The sequence below is a fragment of the Eriocheir sinensis genome, chromosome 6 (genome assembly GCF_024679095.1).
Source record: "Eriocheir sinensis breed Jianghai 21 chromosome 6, ASM2467909v1, whole genome shotgun sequence".
Lineage (NCBI taxonomy): Eukaryota > Metazoa > Arthropoda > Malacostraca > Decapoda > Varunidae > Eriocheir > Eriocheir sinensis.
The window spans coordinates 9,584,176-9,595,466 of NC_066514.1; positions in this window are offsets into that span (position 1 = coordinate 9,584,176).

Sequence of the window (11,291 nt, forward strand, 5' to 3'; positions counted from 1 at the left end):
CCGTCATTGCCGCCTTGGGCCGGACAAGCAAAATTGCGCTCCCTTGCAAGGTGGGCAAAATTTCACTCACATTAGCGGTAGACACAGGTGTGACAGTCAATGTCATCTCAGACTCCGCTTACAGGTCACTGACACGACAGGCGAGTGGGGAAAATTGGCCGCTCCAAGAGAACGACCTGAATGTGGTAGGCGTGACGGGCACCACTTTGGGAATCCTTGGGCGAGTACCACTAACAGTCAGCTTACATGAAAAAGTATGTCCCTTTCGAGATTTCTTTTATGTATCTAGCAGGTTTGCCTTACCTGTGGATGGGATCTTAGGATTAAACGCCATGAAAGACCTGCACATAACCATAAACCCTGAAAGCAACGCGATCGTGTATCAAGGCCGACGCATACAGGGGATGGTAAATCCATCGCCTCTGTCACCTGTAATCCCACCCTCAGAGGGGGAAAATGACCAACCCACCACAGACTCAGGGACTGCCACCGCCCAAGTGTCACCTCTTACGGTCAAACCACACGAAAACATTGCACACTTGTGGCGGACAGTAACGGCAGTCGTAGAAAGTCCTCAAATAGTTTCAGATCGTGCTGCAAAACTTGTTAAAATCCGTTTGCTTAACGCCCCTCCAACGGGCAGTTATGTGTGTATCGACGGAGCTCCTCACATACACCGCGTGACGGTGGAGGTAACTCTCGCGACAGTCAAGGAGGGAGGTTTTGCAGAGGCATTGGTAATAAACACGTCTGGATCTCCTGTATCCTTAAAACACGGTGTTAGTTATGCCAGTGTTTAGTGTATGGGAGAAATGTCGCCCCGGAACCAGCTGAATACCCTTCTGCCCAAGTCTCAGGCATAACCTCGGCGTGTCAGGCTTCTCCCGAACAAGGCACAGCTAATTTAGAGGCATTCCTAAAAGTTGCACACTATTCCGAAATTAAGCCAACCTTAGTCCAGCTACTGGAACATTATAGGGGGGCGCTTGCTCTACCAGGCGAGCCGCTTGGAGTTACGCAGTGTGCTGAACACCACATTAAGTTAAAACTAAATACAAATCCTGTATATATCAATGCGTACAAGCTCCCCCACAGTCAGAAGGATGTCGTGCAACAACTTATCTCTGAAATGTTAGAACAAGTTGTCATCAAAAAATCGAATTCCCCGTGGAATTCACCCTTGTTTCTGGTTCCAAAGAAAGACGGTTCTTATCGTCCTGTGATTGATTTCCGGCGTGTGAACACTGCGACCGTGGATGATCATTTTCCGCTTCCCGTTCTTAGAGATCTTCTGATGTGTCTCGGTAGAGGAAATAAAGTCTTTACGAGTCTTGATCTGGTCAGTGGCTAATGGCTACTGCCCATGGCCCCCGAGTCACGTGAAATAACGGCTTTTAGCACGCCTCATGGCCACTATGAGTGGACAAGGATGCCGTTCGGGCTCAAAGGAGCTCCCTTGACCTTCCAAAGGACAATGAACAGTATTTTTGGTGACTTGCTGGGCAACTTTGTCTATGTGTATTTAGACGACATCATCATAGCAGGTAAAGACGTGCATGCACACATGGAAACACTAAAAGCAGTCCTACACAGACTTCAAGAGGTCGGATTAAAGCTCAAAATCACCAAATGTGAATTCTTAAAGCCTCGGATCAAGTTCTTGGGGCATGTCATGGGCGAATTCGGCATCCACACAGTGGACGACAAAATAAAATCTGTTGCCGAGTTCCCTCAGCCAACGTCTGCGGACAAGGTACGGTCTTTCTTGGGTGTCGCAGGTTATTACAGGCCTTTCATAAAGGACTTCGCAGCACGCGCGAGTCCCCTAACCCATCTATTAAAGAAAGACGTACCATTCCAGTGGCTCCCAGCTCAACAAACGAGCTTTGAGGATTTAAAGAAAGCGCTTACACAGGCTCCTGTCCTTGTCTTTCCGGATTTCAAGGACCCCTTTCAGCTTTGTACCGACGCTTCGACTAGTGGACTAGGAGCCGCTCTGATGCAAACAAATAAGTACGGCAAAAAGCATGTGATAGCGTTCGCCAGTCGAGTACTAACTGCTCCGGAAAAGAACTTTTCTGCTACCCACCTAGAGGCTCTTGCCATTGTGTGGGCTCTGAAGCATTTTCGTGACATAGTGAAGAAGCCTTGGGCCGACCATCAGGCCCCACCGGGAAGATGCCTACCGGCGCAATAGGCAACAACGTAAAAAAAAAAAAAAAAAAAAAAAAAATATTGTAACTTCATTATTTTCCAACCTCAAATTCGGCACTCCTTCCTGAGAGCTTGACCGATACAGACCTATTGTCTCGGCTCTCTCTCCAACGCTCGTTGTACTTTTAGGCTAAGAATACATTTCACCTAAGGCAGCAAGTGTTTCCCTCACGCCCACCGCTCCTCGCAACCAAGCCTTACACCGTTACATTATTGGTGGCAGCCGGTGTCCCAACGTGCCATAGCCATCGCTACCTTTTCGGTTCTACAGCTACAAGCCACAAGAACTCACCGAAAAATCCGGGGACAGGCGTAGAAGGAAGGAGTCACGAGCAAGCCGGCAACAGGCCTCCGCGGCCGACGACGGGCTTGCAGTGAGCTCGTAGCCCGATGAATGGAGTTGGCCTGTAGATAGCTTGTAGCTGTGTGTTGGTTTGTAGCGGGCGGGCGGCCGCCCCGCCCGCTACAAACCAACACACAGCTACAAGCTATCTACAGGCCAACTCCATTCATCGGGCTGCGAGCTCACTGCAAGCCACCAGTTCCGCAGCAGAAGGAGTCACACCCTCGGGTCCCCGCCCACAGAGGCCACACCCACGAACCGCCCCGAAAAGCTACAAGCAACACGGCCGCGGCACAACTCTATCTCACCTAACTCTACCAACTATGTAAAATTCTTTGACTATTTGAATTCTAAAGTGGAGCACATCTTGACCTACTCTCTCCCTTCGCTGAAATCTCCATCCTAGGAGATTTCAATGTTCACCACCAGCTTTGGCTTTCATCCTCTTTCACTGACCATCCTGGTGAACAAGCCTACAACTTTGCTATCCTCAACGACCTAGAGCAGTTGGTCCACCACCCTACACGTATTCCTGACCGTCTTGGAGACCGGCCCAACATTCTAGACCTCTTCCTTACCTCAAACCCTTCTGCTTATTCTGTCAAACTGTTCTCTCCGTTGGGCTCCTCCGATCACAATCTTATTTCTGCATCCTGTCCTATCGCTCCTGTACACCCTCTGGACTCACCGAAGAGGCGATGCTTCTGGCATTTTGCTTCAGCTCGGTGGGACGACCTGAGGATGTACTTTTCCGATTTCCCGTGGAATGATTATTGCTTCCAGGATAGAGACCCCTCTGTGTGTGCTCAGCGCATCACAGAGGTGATTGTCTCTGGAATGGAGGCATACATTCCTCGTTCTTTCTCTACTCCTCACGCTAAAAAGCCTTGGTTTAATTACACTTGTTCTCGTGCTGTCAATGATAGAGAGGCAGCTCACAAAAGGTACCAGAGCCTTCAAACTAATGCTAATTATGAACTTTACATTTCTGCCCGAAATCGTGCCAGATCTATTCTCCGACTAACCAATTTTTTTTTCATTAATAGAAAATGCCAAAACCTTGCTTTCTCTAACTCTTCCCGTGACTCTTTCAAGAGGAGGGTATCAGGACATCTCTCCTCCCGTATTTGACTCCCGTATTTGATCTTGCTTTCGGCCACCTCTTTTGCTTCTTTTTTAGGAGCAGCGAGTAGCGGGCTTTTTTTTATTATTGTTTTATTTTTTTGTGTGCCCTTGAGCTGCCTCCTTTGTTGAAAAAAAAAAAAAAAAAAAAAAGGCATCACTGCCGCTGCCAGGACCGTCGACCACACCTCCTACGGCATCACTCAACCAAGGGCAAGCTCGGACATCTCCCGGTGACTACAAGCAATTACCACTACAGGCGCCTACACAAGGGGTCACATACCCAGGGCGCTAGCGCTGCCCCATACCACGCAAAATACAACGAACACCGCAGCCGTCCTACGTCTGGCAAGGAGTTCCTGCAGCCGCCACCGAAATTCGCTCAGTCAGCATATCTCCGGCAGCCATTACACGAGGTTCGCCTCCACGCCATCAATCAACAATCAACGCACTCCTGCCGCCAGCCAAGTGCTTCCAACGCGACCCTAGGCTCCAGGCACCTTCAATTCGATATAATTCCAGTTGTCTCTCTTACGCGATCGATTTCCTTTAGTCTAACGTACACCACGTTTTCTTCTCGCCATTCGGGAGAAAACCGCACTTTCAAGGCATACTCACTTATTCCTCCTAACCATATAACCGTTACGTTATTGGTTACATTATTTCATATAACCATAACATTATAACATAACATTATAACCATAACATTCTATTACGTCTAACGGACTACTTGCTAACCATCTCCTTGTTTTTAGGGGTGCTGCGCAAATATTATATTCAGACGCGTAAAAAAAAAATTACAGCCATTAAACTATGATAATATATTGTCGCTGAGTTAAGCCAAATTATGAACAAAGACACTCTCGCTAAACTCGGCGACACCTTTAAACAGTTAACACGTCCCTCAGGTGAAGAGGAAGTGGAGCACGATACAAACACCGATGAACTTAATAAGGTAAAATTACGTTCAGGCACTCATTACTCATCAGTTCCAGAAGGCAGGGATCGTTCATCTCCGTGTCCGTCGGAATACTTACAACCCACTCAACCAAACTCGAACATGCCTACCGATCCTCCTCCTCCCCCTCCTGGGGGCACATCTCACCTCCACCCTCCACCGATTCGGGTCATTCCAACTCACGCCAGTATCCGACAGTTCTCGGGCAGTGAGTCTGACTATTCGGCGAGACAGTTCGTAGATCTATGTGAGTCTGCCATCGTAAATTCAACCATTACGGAAGATCATGATAAAATTGCATTCATTCGGCCCTGGTTACTACCGGGCTCTCAGGCACTAAATTTGATGCAGTCCTCGGCGTTCGCTTCGGGGACATTGGAGTAAACTATGAGATTCTAAAAAACTTCATAAAAATCTTCGGAGGCGGGAGTAAACTAAGCATCGAGACAGAGAGTCCCTCCAAAACTTCCTCAACAAAGCCGATTTGGGACGCCATGACTGAGGCAAATCAGCTGGCGGTCGACAGTGTCAACAGTCTAGAAGACGCGCAATGGCTCCCTGGGGCAGTATGCAAAAACAACAAGGAAGACCGTCTTGGAGTTTTTTTTTTTTTTTTCATATTTCAGAGAACCGCCGTTCTGCCCTTCCCTTGACCTTCAAACCAGGCGGGAAGTTGGTTGACTTCGTCTCAGAGTTAGAAGTCAAGGTTCAAGAACACAGTCACAATCAACCCCTCGCAACAACCGCAGCATTGCAGGCACAAAGTAAGGCATATCTCACCAGTAGTTTTTGCAAACAGTCAGGACATTCCGAGAACTCTTGCTTCTCGAAACGTAGGGACTCAACACACTCAAGACAGGGATCTGATTGGCGATCAGAGGGATACAGAGGCGGCCATCATTCATCACACAGGAACCCTAGGCCAAACCATTCAGCGGAAGACTGCCTTTTGCCATGTCCACGGGAATTGTTTCATGATACACAGTTGTTATGCAATACAAAAGGCCAAGGGGGAACAGAAGAACAAGTCCTCGGCGGACAGTAAACCAAACCCCTCCACTTCTCAGAATAAAAAGGCATGACTCCTTGACAGCCCCAAGGCATACATCCAAGCATCTCATAAGGAAGATACTAATTGGGAGCAACTTGACTCAGTCATTGCCGCCTTGGGACGGACAAGCACAATTGCCCTCCCTTGCAAGGTGAGCAAAATTTCACTCATCTTAGCGGTAGACACAGGTGCGACAGTCAATGTAATCTCAGACTCCGCTTACAGGTCGCTGACTCGACAGGCGAGAGGGGGAAATTGGCCGCTCCAAGAGAACGACCTGAATGTGATAGTCGTGACAGGCACCACTTTAGGAATCCTAGGGCGAGTACCACTAACAGTCAGCTTACATGAAAAGGTATGTCCCTTTCGAGATTTCTTTTATGTATCTAGCAGGTTTGCTTTACCTGTAGATGGGATCTTAGGAATAAACGCCATGAAAGACCTGCACATAACCATAAGCCCTGAAAGCATCGCGATCGTGTATCAAGGACGACGCATACAGGGGATGGTAAATCCATCGCCTATGTCACCAGTAATCCCGCCCTCAGAGGGGGAAAATGACCAACCCACCACAGACTCAGGGTCTGCCACCGCCCAAGTGTCACCTCTTACGGTCAAACCACACGAAAACATTACAGACTTGTGGCGGACAGTAACGGCAGTAGTAGAAGGTTCGCAAATAGTTCCGGATCGTGCTGCAAAACTTGTTAAAATCCGGTTACCTAACGCCCCTCCAACGGGCAGTGATATGTGTATCGCCGGAGCACCACACATACACCGGGTGACGGTGAAAGTAACTCTCGCGACAGTCAAGGAGGGAGGTATCGCAGAGGCATTGGTAATAAACACGTCAGGATCCCCTGTATCCTTAAAACACGGTGTTAGATTATGCCAGTGTGTAGTGTATGGGAAAAGTGTAGCCCCGGAACCAGCTGAATACCCTTCAGCCCAAGTCTCAGGCGTAACCTCGGCGTGTCAGGATTCTCACAAACAAGACACAGCTAATTTAGAGGCGTTCCTAAAAGTTGCACACTATTCCGAAATTCAGCCTACCTTAGTCCAGCTGCTGGAACAATATAGGGGGGAGCTTGCTCTACCAGGCGAGCCACTTGGAATTACGCAGTGTGCTGAACACCACATTAATTTAAAACCCAATTCCAATCCTGTATATATAAAGGCATACAAACACCCCCACAGTCAGAGGGAAGTAGTGCAACAGCTTATATCTGATATGTCAGAACAAGGTGTCATCAAATGATCGAACTCACCGTGGAATTCACCCTTGTTTCTGGTTCCAAAGAAAGACGGTTCTTACCGTCCTGTGATTGATTTCCGGCGTGTGAACAACGCGACCGTGGATGATCATTTTCCGCTTCCCGTTCTTAGAGATCTTCTGATGTGTCTCGGTAGAGGAAATAAAGTCTTTACGAGTCTATGTCTGGTCAGTTGCTACTGGCAACTGCCTATGGCCCCCGAGTCCCGTGAAATAACGGCTTTCAGCACGCCTCATGTCCACTATAGACCTCTTCTATTTAGAACACTGATCAGCTCTGGATCACTGGCCCGGATCTGAATCTGATCTGGATTCGCTCTGGGTAAGTAAACGCCTCTGGAAGAGCTACAGATCAAAACAAAGCGTGCGCGCACACACACACACAAACACACACACACACACAATGGCAGGGCAGGATCCGTGCATACCGCGACTGCTCCAAGCTTTCTTTGACCGGAGGAAAGATAGAAGAAGCCAAGATAGTGACATGGACGTTCTACCGGCAATCCTTGGCTTGGTCAACTGCATGCAGCAAGTCCTGGCAGATACAAGGAGGTAAGAAACTTATCATCAGAAGTGTGTGTGATGCTCTCAAATGATTTCTTAGATGGATATGGAAACTGGATATATTAACGGCCCCGTAGCTCAATTCCTACCTCACGAAGTACACCTCTGTTTTCATATAAGAGTTAAGATTCGTTTTATTAACTTGCCAGTATTTCATTATCGACCTGATGAAACATCACTAGCTCTTTTAACGTTTCTACAAATGTTCAACAATCATTGAAACGCTTTTTAAAGCAAATTCAAGGACCATTTCTTTTATTGTTGAAAATAGGAAATAGGTATAGCTACCACCTGGGATGGCCCGAGCAGGTGGTGGGGGGTGGGGGCCCCCAATGTTTGTTCTGAGTTGGTCAAAAATTCTCAGTGAGTTGGTAAACAAATTTAAGTAGACACCAGTGTTTACTGAGTTGGTAAAAAAAAATTAGTAGTGAGATGGTAAAAAAATTTAAGGAAACTTTTTAAAATTTTAGTTAAGCATGGCCAAAGCAGGAAGGGGACAGGGTTTTGTTAGGTTTGTTAGTTTAGGTTTGGAGGCTAAATTTGGTAACCTGTTGCTGCATAATTAGTTGTAGAAACTATAATATGGTAACAGAAGAACAGTTGGTTAAGTAGGAAATGAGATAATGGCATGTTAATAAAAGTGTTTATTTTAATGGCCCCCACCCCTGCATTAGTTGCAATATCCCACAAATCGTCATCCTCACTCTTGTCGGAAAATTATGTTATCGACCCTGCCAGCCACAATATGCTAAGACACTTTTCTGTTCCTCTTTTTAGACTTCATGGAAGACACGACTCCACGTTCTCTGCCACGCTCGAAGAGATGGACGATCTCGCCTTTTTTCAACAGCTGAGACTGTCCAAAACAGCCTTCAACTACCTGCGCAGTCTCCTTCCACAGCAAGAGGTTGTCGTTCACAAGAGAGGGAAGAAGAACACCACACTGAACGAGTCGCTTCAAGTTACCCTTTGGTTTTTGGCCAATAAGACAACATTCAGAGATACTTCAATTCAGTTCAACCTATCTATCAGTGTCACACACAAAATTGTACTCAGTATGATAAAAAAAAATTGTGCCTTGTTAACAGTTTATCGAGTGGCCAACCAACTTTGACATGACAGAGCAAGAATTTAGGGCTATAGCTGGATTTCCTGGGGTTTTGGGAAGTATTGATGGCACACACATTAAAACATGTCCTCCGGGCAACAGACATAATGAGTATTTTGACAGGACAATGCAACATACAGTCACGTTACTAGCTGTTTGTGATGCTAGGAAGAAGTTCACTTGGATTGCGACAGGTTTTGCTGGTAGCATTCATGACCAAAGGTGTTTATCTTTAAGCTCAATGGCAGATAAAGTGGCATCCTTACCAAATCAGTATTTCCCCCAAAATAGTTTGCATATAGTTGGTGATTCAGCTTTCACTTTGCAGGCTGGATTGATGGTACCATATAAGGACCATGGAAATTTAACCCAGGCACAAGTAATTTATAACCATAAACATTCAAAGACTAGATGTGTTATTGAAAACACATTTGGGTCAACCTTGAGAAAGCTGCACCTATCATTGCTGCGTGCTGCATCTTACACAATGTAGCATTAACATTTCCTGATTACCTTCAAGAAGCAAGCACCATGGACTCACCTAATGCATCTCCATCAGACTCTATACAAGTTGACTCCAATGTCAATCCAAATGCTGCCGCAAAACAAAGAGCTTTATGCTCCATGCTCTCATAATTCCATACACAGGAGATGATCACTAGCCTTTGCTCATTAAACAAAGAGAAGCCTGGATTGTCTTACAAGGGTATATGCTGACTTTTATATACATACTTCCAGAGGTTTAGTTGATAGTTTAAAATTGATATTTTCTTTTATTCCTGGCTTTCATGCGAGCAAGGAGTTGGTGTCCAAATAGTTACTTTTTTACTTGTGAATACATTATAAATAAAATAATTGTCTCATTCACTGTTGGTCTCCTTTAACATCTAACCAGAATTAATTAGATACTAGTACATGACTTAAAAATATATGAAAGGAATGAAAAAAACAATTATTACAACATTATGCCTTTATTCAGCATCACTGTCTCTACGCCTCTTTGACGACCTTTTGGCATCCATAATGTTGTTAAATCGTTGCAGCTCTTTCATCAATGCTTGATCATTTTCAAGCTGTCTTTTTCTAAATTCTTTCCGATTTTCTTCCTGTTCCGTCATTAACTTCAGCACCCCTTCGAGTGCCTCAGCATGGCGCAGCATTATTGCCCTTGTCTGGGCATTGTGTGAGGCTGGTGTTAGCCTGACTTGTACATCCTGCCGGTGCCTGCTTCTTCCTGCTGCTGTTTCTTCAGTGCCATCTACTTGGCACCCAGACGGTCTGGTTGCGGCTGCCTCACCTTCTGGGACACGGCTGGAGGGCCCAGGAACCCCCTCAGGTAGCGCCGGCATACCACCAGTTGCCTCTGAGCTGAGCCTCTGAGCAATCGGATTCTGTTAGGGGTAAAAATTGATCGCTTTGTAGAGGGTGAAGCTAATTAGCCAAACAACAAAGGAAGTATCTTGGACAATCATAAAGAAAGAGGAAAACATCACTGGACATATCACTTGTAGAAGTTAATGATCAAGGAGAGTGGGTGTCAGCATTAGAGTAGTAGTACAAGGGGATTGTAGCAGGTAATAAGTGAGTGGCAATAAATGTTACAATACCTCAGGTGCACCACTGTCCAAGATCAGAGTATTTGACGTATTCACAGAATGGCTGTCACGAACCAATCCATGAATTTCATTATAGTAGGGAGGTATTGGCAGGGCTGCGGCACCAGTTGTTTTACTATTATCAACAAATTTTTTGTAGGCCCTCAGTAGATTCTTCCACTTGGAGTTGCACTGGTCTGGGGTGAAGTTCATCTTAAACTGTATATCTAAGTTACGCACATGAAATGTTGCTGCGGAGCTGTGGGGTCTCATATTTCTCGGTGAAATGATAAGTTACTGAAAACTGTAACTAAGTAGTCCTAAATAAGAAACTTAGAGAGCACTGACTATAATTTTTGGACTACTTACCGACCTATACTTCTTAAAACTTAGTTCCAATAGCCTTCACATTGCCAATTTCAAAAGATTGTTACTTTAGTCACACAACTAGATCAACATAAGAAAAAAATATATAATAATTAAAATTATATCTCTACTAAATATATGTCAAACAACATACATAAATTGATCCCACAGTAAAGCAGTGGTCTGATACTATACTTTACTATTTAACTCTAATGCAATCGCTTTCCATATTTTTTTTTTTTTTGGGTTATTTTGTCCTGCAATTTCTTAAAATTAACATTAACTAATTGAAGGAAAAGGTCAACCACAGCGGGCAACCACACTCCATCTTTCCCCGGGTTGGTACTGGCAGGATTGTTCAGGTCTGCATTCCAGGTCCTGTTTAAGCCTAGCACTGGGAGAGGAAAGCTGTCGAATTACAACTATGAAAGACATACCGTTAAGAAAGAATGCAGGTTACATTAATAACTCGCAGGAAAATTTCTCCTTCAGAAGTAGCATTGAAAACCATGGCAGTATCAACAATGATATGTTACTTGTAATAGAGATTTGATATTCTAATTACTAAAGATTTTGACTTCGTTTTTTCTTGGTAAATTTATACAAGTTAACTGAGTCTGATATTTGGTTTCTTGGCCACCAGTATTTTACACCCCCTCGCCCAGGGAAAAAGTACTCATTTCAGACATAATAC